Genomic DNA, 17,875 nt, shown 5'->3' on the forward strand with positions numbered 1-17,875 from the left:
CCTTACAGGCTCCGCGCTGGCCGCTGGGATGGGAGGAGGGGCATTGTTCCATTCTCACCAAGCTCTGGCTCGCCTTTCCTCACAACTTCAGGCAGCCATTGAGGACTCAGCAGCGTCTCTAGCATCTCTCCGACAGATCACCTCAGTCGCCCAGGTAGCCCTCCAAAATCGGAGGGTGCTGGATCTACTTAACGGCGGAGCGTGGAGGAACCTGCATCTTCCTACAAGAAGAATGCTGCTACTATGTGAACGAGTCCGGACTGGTAGAAACGCGAATTGAAAATCTCCAAAAAATCAAAACCAGCCTCCAAAATTACAAGTTTTCAACAGAAGCCTCCGCATGGTGGTCGTCTTCCATGTATACCCTCCTATCCCCACTACTTGGACCCTTACTAATAATCTGTCTTCTTCTACTCATTGCTCCTTGTCTTTTCCAGTTCCTCCATCGACGGCTTCAAGAACTAACCCGAGTTACCATCAACCAAATGATGCTACAACCAGTCTTCCCCCTCCCGGAGCCAAACTACGATAACACCACACCAGCGCCTGTCCCCCAGGACAACTACACCACTCCCCCACCAACCTCCCCAGAAAACTACACCCTTCTGCCCACTTCTCAGGCTCCCTAAGAAATCAAACCCCTCCGCCGCCCACCTTCAGCAGGAAGTAGCCAGAACGACCTCGTCGTCCTTTTTCCTTTTTAGGGAGTCGGGAATGTTGGGTAGAGATAGCCCATCCCCCATATCCGGGACCCACATTCGGCAGGCCACCTCTAGAGATCAGTCTGCCCAGCAACAAGGCAAGCCAATCATCTCCCCACTTTAGCCCGCCAAAGCTAAACCAACCCTTGCACGCCACGACATTCCCCTCCGCCCGCCACCAATCACTCTGCGACACCTCGCCTATACAGGCCGCCGCCCCTATAAAAACCCTCTCCGGCAGCTGCTGGGTGCAGCTCTTCCCTCTCCCGCTCGAGTTGCCCGCAGACCCAAATAAACCTGGACTCGGCCCAACGGTTCCTCAGATTAAATTATTTTGGGAAGGGTCTCTGCGGGTCGCACATTTGATGCCGAAACCCGGGAGGTGTGGGCGGCTGGTCCACCAGCGGCCCCCTCCCTCTGGCGACCCCCTTCCTCTGAATTGGCCTCCACGCTCCGGATAAGGTAAGTCCATTTGCTTGCCTATCTTCCCCGCGGTGCGTGTGGTGGCCTCTTTTCCTTTCGCGTCCCCCACTCCACGGATCCCTCGCCAAGCGCCGGCCGGCCCGAGTCAGATCCTCCAACCAGGCTCCAGGAGCCTTGGAAGTGATTAGACGAGGGACGCCTCCTCTGGTCCTTCCCACACGCACATTCACATAATAGGGGCAGCCAGACGGGGGACGCCTCCTCTGACTCTTCCTATTTCCCTCTAGAGGGGCTGTGGGACAGACGGGACGCCTCTTCCCACACCACTCTAGCCCAATCCCGCTAAAAGGAAGGTCCCGCCACACGCGCCATGGGGAACACGGAGTCTCAAATTCCTAACAACACCCCTCTCGGGTGCTTACTCCAACTTTTCTCGGCTGGGCTACTCCCAGATCCTCAAACGAAAGAAGCTTATCTTTCTATCCCAAGTGGCCTGGCCCCAATACCAGCTTGATAACCGGTCACATTGGCCTCCAACTGGTACTTTCGATTTCAACGTCCTACGAGACCTAGACAATTTTTGTCGCCGTACTGGCAAGGATCGCGAGGTGCCGTACGTCCAGGCTTTTTGGGATTTGCGTTCCCACCCCGACCTCTGCTCCTCCTGTTCCACTCATCAAGTTCTCTTAGCTCGTACCCCTCCCAAGGTCAGCTCTCCCCCTCCTTATGAACCGCAGGAGGAGCTGCCTGATCATCTGTCGCACCCCCCTCCTACTCACCCCAACCCCCCGCCTCCGCCGGTTGCAGGACCTGCCCCCGCTCCCCCAACTTCCTCTACCTCTGCCCCCACACCCACAGCTCCTCCTCCTCCCCTCCTGCCGTCGCGGTGCCGCCCCCTTTAAGTTCTCCAGTTGCGGCCCATACTCGTTCCCACCCACCGACTGTCTTGGCGCCACTTTGTGAGGTGGCCGGGGCAGAAGGTCTCGTCAGAGTTCATGTTCCTTTCTCCCTCCAAGACCTGGCTCAAATCAAACGCCGACTTGGATCTTTCTCGGCTGATCCCTCCACCTATATTAGGGAGTTTCAGTACCTTACTCAAGCCTATAGTCTCACATGGCACGACATCCGTGTCATTTGCACCTCCACTCTTTCCGCAGAAGAACATGTGCGCATTCTAGCGGCGGCTAGACATATAGCTGACAGGGACCATGCTATAAACCCCAACCAGGTCCCCGTTGGGGCTGAAGTTCTCCCTAGCACAGACCCCCAGTGGATTTATCAGGAGGGGCCAGGATCCCACATCCCAGCTCGTGACCGCATGCTCCAATATCTCCTACGGGGCATGGATACTGTCTCCAATAAGGTGGTAAACTATGACAAACTTAGAGAAATAACTCAAAGGGCAGATGAAAATCCCACTCTCTTTCTCGGCCGCTTGCAAGATGCTCTTGTCCGTTTTACCCGGCTGGACCCCGCGTCCCAAAGTGGGGTGACTGTTCTCGCCTCCCATTTCATCTCACAATCTGCCCCTGATATCCGAAAAAAACTAAAAAAGGTTGAAGATGGGCCGGAAACCCCCATACAGGACCTGGTAAAATGGCCTTTAAAGTTTTTAACGCCCGGGAGGATACAGAAGAGGCAGCCCGCCAGGCCCGAATGAAACAGAAGGTCACTCTACAAACCCAAGCCTTGGTGGCAGCTCTGCGGCCGGCAGGGGGTGGGAAATCTGGTGGCCGTCAGCGCCCCCCCACCCCGGGAGCTTGCTTCAAATGCGGAAATGAGGGTCACTGGGCCTCCAACTGCCTACAACCCCGTCCGTCCACTAAGCCTTGCCCCCTTTGTCAACTCACGGGACACTGGAAGTCGGATTGCCCCAGTGCGCCCAAGGCCTCAGCCGCCCTTGGCAGAGGGATTGGATCACGCGGGGCAACCCTGGATGATCCGGCCTCCGACCAGAGTGCACGAAAGTCGGATTCTTCCGGAGGTTTCTGTCCCGAGTTGCTGGGGCTCTTAAACGACTAGAGAGGCCCTGGCTCCTCAACCCCGCTTACCCTTGCCGAGCCCAGGGTGTCGCTTCAGGTAGCGGGTAAAAGTGTCTCCTTCTTACTCGATACGGGGGCTACCTATTCCGTACTTCCTTTTTACCATGGCGAAACTCGTCCTTCCCAGGTTTCTGTTATGGGGATTGATGGCGCCCCCCACGTCCCACGGCAAACCCCTCCGTTAACTTGCTCATATGGTCCCACTTTGTTTAGTCATTCCTTCCTAGTCATCCCTTCCTGTCCCGTGCCCCTGTTGGGCCGCGATATTCTTGCCAAACTCCACACCAACATCACCTTCTCCCCCACCACCAACTGCTGCTTCCTAGTGCTACTCCACAGTTCTGACCCTACGTCTACTCCCACAAACTCTCTTTCCCTCCTCCCAGACGTCAACCCCCAGGTCTGGAACACTGAAACACCCACAATTGCCAAACACCACCAACCTGTCAAAATTTCCCTTAAGGAACATTCTCCCAGATTCCTCTGTCGTCCCCAGTTCCCCATCTCCAGGAAGCACCGCCTTGGACTTTCTCCCATCGTCAACAGACTCAAAGGTCGCGGCCTCCTCATCCCCATCAACTCCCCGTGTAATACTCCCATCCTCCCTGTTCGCAAACCGTCTGGAGAGTATCGACTGGTCCAGGATCTCTGCCTGGTCAACGATGCCGTCATCCCCATACACCCGGTTGTCCCCAACCCCTACACCTTACTCTCAAAAATCCCCCACAACACGGCTTTCTTTTCAGTCCTGGATCTCAAGGATGCCTTCTTCACCATTCCCCTTCACCCTGATTCATACTTCATTTTCGCCTTCACCTGGGAGGACCCACACACAGACCTTTCTCAACAACTCACTTGGACGGTCCTCCCCCAGGGCTTCAGGGACAGCCCTCACTTACTTGGGCAAGCTCTGGCCGCCGACCTCCTTGACTGCAACCTCGCTCCTTCTGTTGTCCTTCAATATGTTGATGACCTGCTGGTCTGCTCTCCCAGCCACCCTGAATGTGTTCGGGCCACCACCCTCTTGCTGAACTTTCTGGGCTCGAGGGGGTACCGCGTAACCCCCAAAAAGGCCCAAATAGCCACCCCCTCTGTAACCTACCTGGGCCTGCAAATAACTCCTGGAAAAAAATCTATCACAGCTGACCGCTTGCAGGCCCTCAGGTCCCTCCAACCACCCCAGACGGCAGCAGAAATACTCTCCTTCCTGGGAATGGTTGGGTTCTTCCGCCACTGGGTCCCAAACTTTGCCCTCCTGGCAAAACCACTATACCAAGCCGCCGCGGACACTCCCGAGGGACCGTTGTCCTCTCCAGGTGCGGTCACACAAGCTTTCCACACCTTACTCCAAACTCTATGCGCCTCCACAGGCCTGGCCTTACCCAACCCTAGCCTCCCTTTCCACTTGTACACTGATGAAAGGGCTCATGTGGCCCTAGGAGTCTTAGCGCAGCCCGTTGGCCCCACCCTTCTTCCCTTAGCCTATCTCTCCAAACAACTGGGACCCACCGGAAAAGGGTGGCAGCCTTGTCTCCGGGCACTGGTGGCAGCCGCTATTCTCACCCCAGAAGCCCTCAAAATAAATTTGCAGCAGCCACTTCAGGTCTTCTCCCCCCATAAGCTCCAGGAACTCTTTTCTCACCAGTCCTTGCCACACCTGGGACCTTCTAGGATCCAGCTCATGCATCTACTCTTTATAGAAAATCCCAACATTACTCTTTCCCACTGTCCTGCCCTAAACCCGGCCACCCTCCTTCCTGATCCCGCCGCTTCCCCCGCCGAGCATAGCTGCCCCGAGGTTCTATCTGAGGCCCAGTCCCCACGACCGGATCTACAGGCTACCCCCCTAAAGGCAGCTGTAACCCTCTTGGTAGACGGCAGCTCTTTCTCACGTCCCTCCAAACCTCGTGCAGCTGGGTATGCCGTCGTCACCCACTCTGAAGTCATTGAAACCCACTCCCTACCTTTAGGTACCACCTCCCAACAGGCAGAGCTTGTCGCACTCACCCAAGCTCTTAAATGGGCAAAAGACAAGATCGTCAACATCTACACAGACTCCAAGTATGCCTTCCTTATTGCACATTCTCACTGTATGATCTGGAAGGAAAGAGGCTTCCTCACCACCAAGGGTACCCCGGTAATCAATGGCAAGCTTATCGCTGGCCTCATCGAGGCCATCCAACTGCCTGTTTGTTAAACAAGTAGCCATCATTCATTGTCGGGGACATCAGTCCTCGGGGTCTCCTGAGGCACTCGGTAATGCATTTGCCGATAGGACAGCAAGGGACACTGCGCGAAACTGTCCACCCCCGGCCAAAATATATTTTCTATCTCATTGTTACAATCCTCAGTATTCTGACACCGAACTCCAAACCCTACAATAAACCCCTGGTGTTGCCTTCAGAGATGGATGGGCCTTTAAACATAACCTACTTATCCTTCCCCAGTCCCAAAAAACCACAATCATACGGGACATCCATAACTTGCTCCATATCGGACCAAAAGCCTTACTCCACTCCCTTACACCCCTGCTACACCCCAGCGGATTCGCTCAAACCATCCACCAAGTCCACAAAAACTGTCTCACGTGTGCAATGACCAATTCTCAAGGGGCGTGTCACCTCCGCCAGCAACTCCACCAGCTCCGCGGGTTCTTACCGGGTCAGGATTGGCAGATTGATTTCACCCATATGCCTAAACACAAACGTTTTAAGTATTTGTTAACCCTGGTTGACACTTTTTCAGGATGGATAGAGGCTTTCCCTACCACCTCTGAGTCGGCTGACCAAGTGGCCCACCATCTGATCCAGGACATTATCCCTCGTTTTGGACTCCCAGCTACCATCCAGTCTGACAACGGCCCCGCCTTTATCTCCAAGGTCACTAATGCTGTTTCTACCTCCCTAGGAATCCAGTGGAAACTCCACGCTGCCTACCATCCTCAATCTTCTGGTAAGGTAGAGCGAGCCAACGGGCTCATCAAGGAGCAGCTCACCAAACTCTCCTTAGAACTCCGACAGTCGTGGATCACTCTGCTTCCCCTAGCCCTTGCCATGTTACGGGCACGTCCACGGGGCTCATCACAGCTCAGCCTGTTCGAACTCCTTTACGGGCGCCCCTTTCTGCTGTCCACCCCTCCACCTCCACCCCCCTGGAAAATTATCTCCCCTACTTCACCCTCCTCAGGAACCTCCTCAGGGAGCACACAAATTCCTCCATACCCCACCCCTCTAATCCTCCTACCAATTCCAAGGGAATCTCCCCTGGAGACCCAGTCCTCATAAAAACCCTTACCCCAAGGCCTCTAGTTCCTCGGTGGGAGGGCCCTTACACGGTCATCCTCGCCACCCCTTCAGCCATTAAAGTCGCACAAATCCCGTCGTGGGTCCACTTGTCCCGAGTGAAAAGGTGTCCTGATGGCCCCCCTCTTCCCGCTGGGAGTGTACTCCTACTGGCCCTCTATCTCTCAAACTTACCAAAACTTAACCCCTCTCAGTATGTCTGGAGATTCTTCCTTACTGAAAACTATACCAAGACACATCATATATGTGACTCCTCCCCTTACTCTCACAATCATCTCCTAGCCACCTCGGACTGTCCCGCTGCGGGGTGCTCACACCCCATTCAGGTCAACTTTTCCTCCTTTTTTAACTCCAAGTTCCCCTGCCCTGTACTCTGCTTCCACTACAAACAGCCTGATGGCTGTAAGGCCTCTTCCTGGCACTCTTGTCTGGGCTGTGTCTGGTCATCCTGTACCCTGGACCAAGTCCCACCATACCCGAACAGTAAAAACGGTTTCTCACCTGTAACCAGAACTCCACAATTAAACCCCCAGGGAACCCCAATGGGAAAAAACCAATTCACTCTAACCATTTCCGACCCGTGGGACCAAAGATGGACCAGTCCTCAAAAGGCAGCCCTTTACGACTTCCCAAAACAACAGTTCCCGTCCTCACACCTGTACATATGGCGCGCTTACGTCCTTACCCCCGCACAGGTTCGTTCTTCCATACAAAGTCAGGAACAAGTCCTAACCAACCAGCTCCAACCCTGCAACACCCCCTTTTCATGGATCGCCCTCCTCAGGGAGGGATTGGCACTTGCCAATCAGTCCGGGCTTACTAATTTAACCTCCTGCCTTCTGTGTGCCACTCTAGGACAGACTCCCCTCGTTGCGGTACCGGTTCCCTTCCCGCATAATACCTCGGAACCATCCAACCCCTTTACTCCTATTCCTAACGTACACCTCTATGCCCTACCTGAGTCTCAGCTCCCGGCCTGCTACTCCCTAGGCCACAGTTACTCCCATTGTAACCACACCAGGCGGGTTTCAACCAACCTAACCGCTCCACGGGGCATTTTCTTCTGGTGCAATGGCACCCTAACCAAAACCCTGTCCTCTAGCCAGCCTCCAACTCTCTTATGCCTTCCAGTCACCCTAGTACCTCGGCTCACTGTCTACTCTCCGGCCGAGTTCCTTCTACTACAGGTCCCACAGGCTCCGTCTCATCGCGCCCGAAGGGCGGCCTTCCTCCCGGTGGCTGTGGGCCTGTCCCTTACAGGCTCCGCGCTGGCCACTGGGATGGGAGGAGGGGCATTGTTCCATTCTCACCAAGCTCTGGCTCGCCTTTCCTCACAACTTCAGGCAGCCATTGAGGACTCAGCAGCGTCTCTAGCATCTCTCCAACGACAGATCACCTCAGTCACCCAGGTAGCCCTCCAAAATCGGAGGGCGCTGGATCTACTTAACGGCGGAGCGTGGAGGAACCTGCATCTTCCTACAAGAAGAATGCTGCTACTATGTGAACGAGTCCGGACTGGTAGAAACGCGAATTGAAAATCTCCAAAAAATCAAAACCAGCCTCCAAAATTACAAGTTTTCAACAGAAGCCTCCGCATGGTGGTCGTCTTCCATGTATACCCTCCTATCCCCACTACTTGGACCCTTACTAATAATCTGTCTTCTTCTACTCATTGCTCCTTGTCTTTTCCAGTTCCTCCAGCGATGGCTTCAAGAACTAACCCGAGTTACCATCAACCAAATGATGCTACAACCAGTCTTCCCCCTCCCGGAGCCAAACTACGATAACACCACACCAGCGCCTGTCCCCCAGGACAACTACACCACTCCCCCACCAACCTCCCCAGAAAACTACACCCTTCTGCCCACTTCTCAGGCTCCCTAAGAAATCAAACCCCTCCGCCGCCCACCTTCAGCAGGAAGTAGCCAGAACGACCTCGTCGTCCTTTTTCCTTTTTAGGGAGTCGGGAATGTTGGGTAGAGATAGCCCATCCCCCATATCCGGGACCCACATTTGGCAGGCCACCTCTAGAGATCAGTCTACCCAGCAACAAGGCAAGCCAATCATCTCCCCACTTTAGCCCGCCAAAGCTAAACCAACCCTTGCACGCCACGACATCCCCCTCCGCCCGCCACCAATCACTCTGCGACACCTCGCCTATACAGGCCGCCGCCCCTATAAAAACCCTCTCCGGCAGCTGCTGGGTGCAGCTCTTCCCTCTCCCGCTCGAGTTGCCCGCAGACCCAAATAAACGTGGACTCGGCCCAACGGTTCCTCAGATTAAATTATTTTGGGAAGGGTCTCTGCGGGTCGCACACATTTTAATTTTTTAGACTTAAAATTCAAGAGATGAAATCACTTTTCTCATTGACTAAATGTCAAGATGTTTGAGAAACCTGTAGTAAATGAAATTTGTGAGCTGTTTTCTCAACTATATGCTGTACCTGTCCTTATATACAGTCTTTCAAGATACAAACAGGGCAGAAACATTTAATCTAATATTAAAGATAGCTTACCAAAGCAATTTTTTGTTTTCTTACCTTGAAAACACAGAAATGTTAATTTCTTGGTTTAAGCAGTTACTAAGTTTTGTGATTTCAGGCTCAGAGGCTCATAAGAGGTTTTAAGATTTCTGTTTAGTTCAGTAGGTGAGGTCTTTGATATTTTGACTTTTAACTACTTTTATGATACATCACAATAACCTCATTTTTGAAGTCTTTGTACTTTCATGTTCTCTCTGTTCTAATAGTTGAAATATGAGATGTAACTATTATAAATTATTGCTGAAAACATAAATGTCTGTAACTTACAAAATGATAAATAAATACAAAATTCCGTCCAGGCCTTTGTGTTCTCTGCATTGCTGTGCATGAGGCCAGGTGATACGCTGGCCCCTCAGGAGTCATCTGGTCGCCCAGCCTTCAATGCCTGGCTGCTCCTGCTGTATCCAGAGAATCCCATGGGTGCAATACAGGGCAGGAAGGACACCCACACCTCAAGCAAGTCTACCTCTGAGTCCGAGTGGGAACGTGGCTTAGCGCATGGCTCTTGGAGATGAGGAAGTGAGCATTTCCGTCTTTCTCCTCCTGAGCCAGCTGGGTGACACATCATACCCACCAAGAGGTACAATTTTTAAAGAGAAGCGTAGCCTCTTTCTACCCTTAGAGCAACCAGTCTGACCCCCTCTGCCAAGGAACTGAGCTCCATGGAAAGGAAGGCCTGTCCCAGGAATATTTGTTCCTAGCTCAGTGGTTTGGCGAGCAGTTCTAGAAGAAATCCAGGAACCATTATTGGTCCCGTCCTGGCTCATATTACCTGCCCTTTCTTTGCCTAGGCATGCTGCATTAGACTTCCTTAAGGCCACGGCAAACACAGCTTTCTTTACATTGTTTATTATGTGTCCAGATTTCTTTATTCAGCCATTGTCTTAGCTTGGGCTGTTATAACCAAATGCATAGACTGAGTGGCCTAAACAACAGACAGTTATCTCTCATAGTTCCAGAGTCTGGAGGTCTGAGACAAAGGTGCCGGCAGATTTGTTCCCGGTGAGGAACTTTCTGGCTTGTAGAGTCCTGCCTTCCACTGTGTTCTCATGTGGCCTTTCCTCTTTGTGTTCACATGAAGCAAGGGCACTCTCTCTCTTCCCTCTTATAAAGGCCCTAATCCCATCATGGGGTCAACCTCAACCTAGTTACCTCCAAAAGGCAGAATCCTCAAATACCATCACACTGGAGGGTAAGGCTTCAACATATGAATTACCAAACTTAGTAAGCAGAGAGAAAGAAGAAACTTTATGCCAGAGGAGTACATTCTGAAAAATGAATATGCTTTGGATTTAAGGCCAAGGAATAGATAATAAGGCACTGCCTGATTGTGGGAGGGAAGCGGGGCTGGGCACGGCAGCTGGGTGTGAACATGGTGAGCAGACAAGGCCCAGAGCCTGAGTTTGCGTCAGTCCAGCTGGCTAGTGTAACAGTTAGGACTCCCATGGAGACACAGAGACCAAGCCTATATTGAGACACAACTGAAAGTCCCCTTACAAACAGAGCACGTGATCTGTCCGGTGTTATTCATGGTCACAGAGCTGAAAACTGCCATACCCACCTCCAAGCATTAGAAAGCAAGAGCTCAGCAAGTGTGGATCGTTTTGACATTGAGCCTTTCTAAATAATCTTTTCATGAAAGGCTGTTAGGAACGTGTGTAGTCAGTGCACTAATGAGGTGGCTTCACAGGCTGAAACAAGCAGCTGAAATGGGGAATAAGACTGAGAATGACTTCAGGGCAGCAGCCCCCACAGAAGCTGCTGGGCCAGGCCTGGGCCCTTCCCTTTGTCACAAAGCCCGGGTAGGGGTGGAGGAGCTGCTCTGGAGGTGGGGGCTTCTTCAGGAAGAAGGCTGGGTGGGTGGTAGGTGGTGGGTGCTTCCTCTTGGCTGGTCTCGGAGCTGTTTGCTCACTGTACTTTTTCCTGCTGTGCCAGATGTGTCTGGCTGCCCCACCACAGTCCTGCTCTAGGTCTAATCATTGCTTTGGACATGGTAGCAGGACATTTTGTTCTTTCAAAATCGGTAACGGAGCAGATTCATACAAACCTCATGTCCCTCTCACACAAGTACCTGATCAGAAAGTCTCAACGTATAGACACAATTAATACAAAAACAATTTCTCTATTTGTTTCCTGGAGGCTTCCTCTTGCATGAGGATGATGTTAGGTTTCAGTGAATCCTGAGCTCTGACTACCCCTGATACTCCATTCTCAGCAACAGGATGTGACTGAAGTAAAGCATTCAGGCACAAACTTGTAATTGTGCTGCTAAAAGAGGGCCACACAGGAATGGCACACAAGGAAAAATGTTCTAGGCAATGGGGCTGTTTCTCTGGGAGCCTGCTTGGGATTATTTTGACGGACTCAAAATGACTTGTGTATGAAAGAACCCTTTTAATTAAAATGTAACAGCAGTTTTGATCGATTACATGTTGCTGCCACCTTAAAAGAAGGAAAGAGGAGCTGGGCTTTTGGAAGGCACTTCTGAAAACTGCTGGAATCCAGTGAGATGGCTGGTCTAAGAGGAAATCTGGAGAGCAGACTACCGCCTCCCTGCCTTGCGTTTTCTGCAAGGGCCCTGCATGTTTTCTTTCCTTCCACATTTGTTTGGTCATTAGTGCAGCACACATTCAAAATAACCTGGGAAAGCCCCACTTTTCTCCTGCTCAGGATGCAAATGACTCAGGCTCTCACAAGAAGTCCCTGCAGGCAGCTCAAGCCTTAAAAACGCCAAATGAACACCACCCCCACCTTATTTTCTTTCAAAAACATTGTGAAATATGACTTAAGGTAAACTATGTTCTAAGTATGAAAGAAAGAAGGACATTCTGGGTTCCACAGGTGGCCTGGCATGATTTTTAGCTTTCCCATCTTCCATATTTACAGTGAGCAAAGCCAAGGACAATTAAAGATGTTCAAATTAGCCAGGCGTGGTGGTGGGCACCTGCAATCCTAGCTACTCGGGAGGCTGAGGCAGGAGAATCGCTTGAATCTGGCAGAAGGAGGTTGCAGTGAGCCGAGATTGTGCCATTGCACTACAGTCTGGGCAACAAGAACAAAACTCCATTTCAAACAAAAAGAAAAAAGATGCCCTGATGGGCTGCTTCAGAAAGACAAGATTCAAACAAATCATTGAGAATTTAAGAAAAGAAAAAGACATTCCTCAGTCACTCCCTTAAAAATGCAACCAGACTTTGGGAGGCTGAGACAGGCATATCACAAGGCCAGGAGATCAAGACCAGCCTGACCAACATGGTGAAACCATGTCTCTACTAAAAATACAAAAATTGGGGAATGCTGGGAAGATGGCCGCCTAAGAACAGCTCAGGACTTCAGCTCCCAGTGAAAGTGCAGAGGGCGAGTGAATGCCGCATTTACAGACGAACTCTTATTGCCCACAGACCAGGAGATACCCAGGCAGAGGGGTCGCCAGTGTCGCAGTCCCAGCCGGTGCGGCTGTTTTGGCCCCCGCGGGGCTGATTCCGCCCGCGCGGCTGCTGTGACCACTCCCTGTTGCTGCGGTTCTCCGTACAAAAGCCACTGGTCTGGGAGCCCTCTTAGCTGGCGAGCAGAGCCCTGAGACAGCAGAGTTGCCCATTCATCTGAAATAGCGAGCCAGGCCAGGAGATTCCTAGGCAAAAAATCCGCCAGGAGCCGGCGCCGCGGTTCGAGCCGACTCCGTGAGTCGCAGCACGGGAGATCCCGGTGCCTTTTCAACAAGCGACCGGAACTCGGGGTCGTTCAACTTAAAAGAAAAGACTCGGAGTCAGGGAGCCAGGAGATCAGGCTCGGTTGGTCCCAGCCTTCCACCCCCAACAACAACCAAAACAAAAACAGTAATTGGAAACCCTCTGGGTTGAGCCCTTCAAACCAAGCACAGCTGAACCCGGACGGTCAGGCTCCGTGGGGGAGGGGCTTCCGCCATTACTGAGACTCTCCACCGCTACGGAGGCAGGCTGCCGTTGCCGAGGCAACCCGCCGTTGCCGAGGCAACCTCCCACAACAGAGAGAGTCCGCCATAACAGAGGCGGGGCCACCCCACCATTGCCGAGACAGTTCTAACTACGCCCATATAAAAAGGACTACAGGGAAGAGCTCAGGGCAGCTAGGCGGAGCCCACAGCAGCTCAGCAAAGCCCCTGCGGGCAGGCAGTGGCTAGGCGTGCTGCTAGCTGGGCGGATCAGACCTGAAAGAAAAATCAAAAAAGGCAGTAGTACAACGGAAACTCATAAAGCTCCAACTCCCTGGGACAGAGACAGACAACAGGTGGATAAACCCACAAAAATGGGAAGAAACCAGCGTAAAAAGGATGAAAACTCCCGAAACCAGAACACCTCTCCTCCTAAAAGGGATCACAACTCCTCACCAGCAAGGGAACCAGACTGGATGGAGAAGGAGAGTGATGAAATGACAGAATCAGACTTCAGAAGGTGGGTAGTAAGAAACTACAGAGAGCTAAAAGAACATGTTCTAACCACACGCAAAGAAAATAGGAACCTTGAAAAAAGATTGGACGAACTGCTGACGAGAATGGCCAGCATAGAGAGGAGTATAAGTGAATTGATGGAGCTGAAAAACGCAACACGAGAACTTCGTGAAGCATGCACAAGCTTCAACAGCCGAATTGACCAAGCAGAAGAAAGGATATCAGAGGTCGAAGATCAACTCAATGAAATAAAAAGAGAAGGCAAGAACAGAGAAAAAAGCGCAAAAAGGAATGAACAAAATCTTCAAGAAATGTGGGACTATGTGAAAAGACCTAATCTATGTCTGATAGGTGTACCTGAATGTGATGAAGAGAATGAATCCAAGCTGGAAAATACTCTTCAGGATATTATCCAGGAAAACTTCCCCAACCTAGCAAGGCAGACCAATATTCAAATCCAGGAAATACAGAGAACACCACAAAGATATTCCTCAAGAAGAGCAACCCCAAGGCACATAATCATCAGATTCACCAAGGTGGAAATGAAAGAGAAAATGCTAAGGGCAGCCAGAGAGAAAGGTCGGGTTACCCACAAAGGGAAGCCCATTAGACTCACAGCAGATCTCTCAGCAGAAACCCTACAAGCCAGAAGAGATTGGGGGCCAATATTCAACATCCTTAAAGAAAAGAACTTTCAACCCAGAATCTCCTATCCAGCCAAACTAAGCTTCATAAGCGAAGGAAAAATAAAATCCTTTGTGAACAAGCAAGCGCTCAGAGATTTCATCACCACCAAACCTGCTCTACAAGAACTCCTGAAAGAGGCTCTACACTTATAAAGGAACAACCAGTACCAGGCACTCCAAAAACACACCAAATGGTAAAAGAGCATCAACACAATCAAGAAGCTGCATCAACTAACCAACAAAACAGCCAGGTAGCATCAAAATGACAGTATCAAAATCACACATAACAATACTATCCCTAAAGGTCAATGGACTAAATGCCCCAATCAAAAGACACAGACTGGCAAACTGGATAAAAAGCCAAAACCCATCAGTGTGCTGTATCCAGGAAACCCATCTTACATGCAAGGATACACAAAGGCTCAAAATAAAGGGATGGAGGAAGATCTACCAAGCAAATGGAGAGCAAAAAAAGTCAGGAGTTGCAATTCTCATCTCTGATAAAATAGACTTTAAAGCAACAAAGATCAAAAGAGACAAAGAAGGACATTACATAATGGTAAAAGGATCACTGCAACAAGAAGAGCTAACGATCCTAAATATATACGCACCCAATACAGTAGCACCCAGATACATAAGGCAAGTTCTTAATGACCTACAAAGAGACTTAGACTCCCACACAATAATAGTGGGAGACTTTAACACCCCACTGTCAATATTAGACAGATCATCCAGACAGACAATCAACAAGGATATCCAGGACCTGAATACAGACCTGGAACAAGCAACCTAATAGACATTTACAGAACTCTCCACCCCAAACCCACAGAATATACATTCTTCTCAGCACCACATCACACCTACTCTAAAATTGACCACATAATTGGCAGTAAATCACTCCTGAGCAAATGCAAAAGAACAGAAATCATAACAAACAGTCTCTCAGACCACAGTGCAATCGAGTTAGAACTCAGAATGCAGAAACTAACTCAGAATCACACAGCTTCATGGAAACTGAACAACTTGCTCTTGAATGTTGACTGGATAAACAATGAAATGAAGGCAGAAATAAAGATGTTCTTAGAAACCAATGAGAACGAAGACACAACATACCAGAATCTCTGGGACACATTTAAAGCAGTCTCTAGAGGAAAATATATAGCAATGAGTGCCCACATGAGAAGAAAGGAGAGGTCGAAAATTGACACCCTATCATCAAAATTGAAAGAGCTAGAGGAGCAAGATCAAAAAAACTCAAAACCTAGCAGAAGACAGGAAGTATCTAAGATCAGAGCAGAACTGAAGGAAATAGAGACATAAAAAACTCTTCAAAAAAATCAATAAATCCAGGAGCTGGTTTTTTGAAAAGATCAACAAAATAGACAGACCACTAGCCAGATTAATAAAAAAGAAAAGAGAGAATAACCAAATTGATGCAATAAAAAATGATAAAGGGGATATCACCACAGATTCCACAGAAATCCAAACCATCATCAGAGATTATTACAAACAACTCTATGCACATAAATTAGTAAACCTGGAAGAAATGGATAAATTCCTGGACACCTGCACCCTCCCAAGCCTAAACCTGGAAGAAGCCGAAACCCTGAATAGACCGATAACATGGTCTGAAGTCGAGGCAGCAATAAAGAGCCTACCACCCAAAAAAAGCCCAGGTCCAGATGGGTTCACAGCCAAATTCTACCAGACATACAAAGAGGAGCTGATACCACTCCTTCTGAAACTATTCCAGACAATCCAAAAAGAGGGAATCCTTCCCAAATCATTTTACGAGACAAACATCATCCTGATACCAAAACCCGGCAGAGACTCAACAAGAAAAGAAAATTTCAGGCCAATATCCATGATGAACATAGATGCAAAAATATTCAATAAAATACTGGCAAACCGATTGCAACAGCATATCAAAAAGCTCATCCACCATGATCAAGTAGGATTCATCCCAGGGATGCAAGGCTGGTTCAACATACGCAAGTCCATAAACGTAATTCACCGCATAAACAGAACCAAAGACAAAAACCACATGATTATCTCAATTGATGCAGAGAAGGCTTTTGACAAAATTCAACAACCCTTTATGCTAAAAACCCTCAATAAACTAGGTATTGATGGAACGTATCTCAAAACAATAAAAGCTATTTACGACAAACCAACAGCCAATATCATACTGAATGGGCAAAAACTGGAAGCATTCCCTTTGAAAACTGGCACTAGACAAGGATGCCCTCTCTCACCACTCCTATTCAATATAGTACTGGAAGTTCTAGCCAGAGCAATCAGGCAAGAAAAAGAAATAAAGGGTATTCAAATTGGAAAGGAGGAAATCAAATTGTCTCTATTTGCAGATGACATGATTGTATATCTGGAAGACCCCATCATCTCAGCCCAAAATCTCCTGAAACTGATAAACAACTTCAGCAAAGTCTCAGGATACAAAATCAACGTGCAAAAATCACAAGCATTCCTGTACACCAGTAATAGACTTCAAGAGAGCCAAATCAAGAACGAACTGCCATTCACAATTGCTACAAAGAGAATAAAGTACCTAGGAATACAACTAACAAGGAACGTAAAGGACCTCTTCAAGGAGAACTACAAGCCATTGCTCAATGAAATAAGAGAGGATACAAACAGATGGAGAAACATTCCATGTTCATGGTTAGGAAGAATCAACATTGTGAAAATGGCCATACTGCCCAAAGTAATTTACAGATTCAACGCTATTCCCATCAAGCTACCAATGACCTTCTTCACAGAACTGGAAAAAAACACCTTAAACTTCATATGGAACCAAAAGAGAGCCCGCATAGCCAAGTCAACTCTAAGCAAAAAGAACAAAGCAGGAGGCATCACACTACCGGACTTCAAACTATACTACAAGGCTACAGTAATCAAAACAGCATGGTACTGGTACCAAAACAGAGATATAGACCAATGGAACAGAACAGAGGCCTCACAGGAAATACAACATACCCACAACCATCTGATCTTCGACAAACCTGACAAAAACAAGCAATGGGGAAAAGACTCCCTGTTTAATACATGGTGTTGGGAAAACTGGCTAGCCATGTGCAGAAAGCAGAAACAGGACCCCTTCCTGACACCTTACACCAAAATTAACTCCAGATGGATTAAAGACTTAAACATCAGACCTAACACCATAAAAACCTTAGAGGAAAATCTAGGCAAAACCATTCAGGACATAGGTGTAGGCAAGGACTTCATGACCAAAACGCCAAAAGCAATGGCAACAAAAGCCAAAATAGACAAATGGGACCTAATCAAACTCCACAGCTTCTGCACGGCAAAAGAAACAGTCAGTAGAGTGAATCGGCAACCAACAGAATGGGAAAAAATTTTTGCAGCCTACCCATCTGACAAGGGGCTGATATCCAGAATTTACAAAGAACTAAAGCAGATCTACAAGAAAAAAACAAACAAGCCCATTCAAAAATGGGCAAAGGACATGAACAGATACTTTACAAAAGAAGACATACAGGAGGCCAACAAACATATGAAAAAATGCTCATCATCACTGGTCATCAGAGAAATGCAAATCAAAACCACATTGAGATACCATCTCACACCAGTTAGAATGGTGATCATTAAAAAATCGGGAAACAACAGATGCTGGAGAGGATGTGGAGAAATAGGAACACTTTTACACTGTTGGTGGGAATGTAAATTAGTTCAACCATTGTGGAAGACAGTGTGGCGATTCCTCAAGGACC

The 17,875-nt window shown here is 49.2% G+C and overlaps 1 long non-coding RNA gene across 6 annotated transcripts in view; it reads right to left on the reverse strand.

Annotated features, from left to right (window-relative positions):
* The window catches only part of LOC120362525 (uncharacterized), a 99,129-nt gene that overhangs the window by 36,054 nt on the left and 45,200 nt on the right, over positions 1-17,875 (reverse strand). The gene's annotated exons all lie outside the window — the stretch shown is intronic.

The sequence above is a fragment of the Saimiri boliviensis genome, chromosome 12 (genome assembly GCF_048565385.1).
Source record: "Saimiri boliviensis isolate mSaiBol1 chromosome 12, mSaiBol1.pri, whole genome shotgun sequence".
Classification (NCBI taxonomy): Eukaryota; Metazoa; Chordata; class Mammalia; order Primates; family Cebidae; genus Saimiri; species Saimiri boliviensis.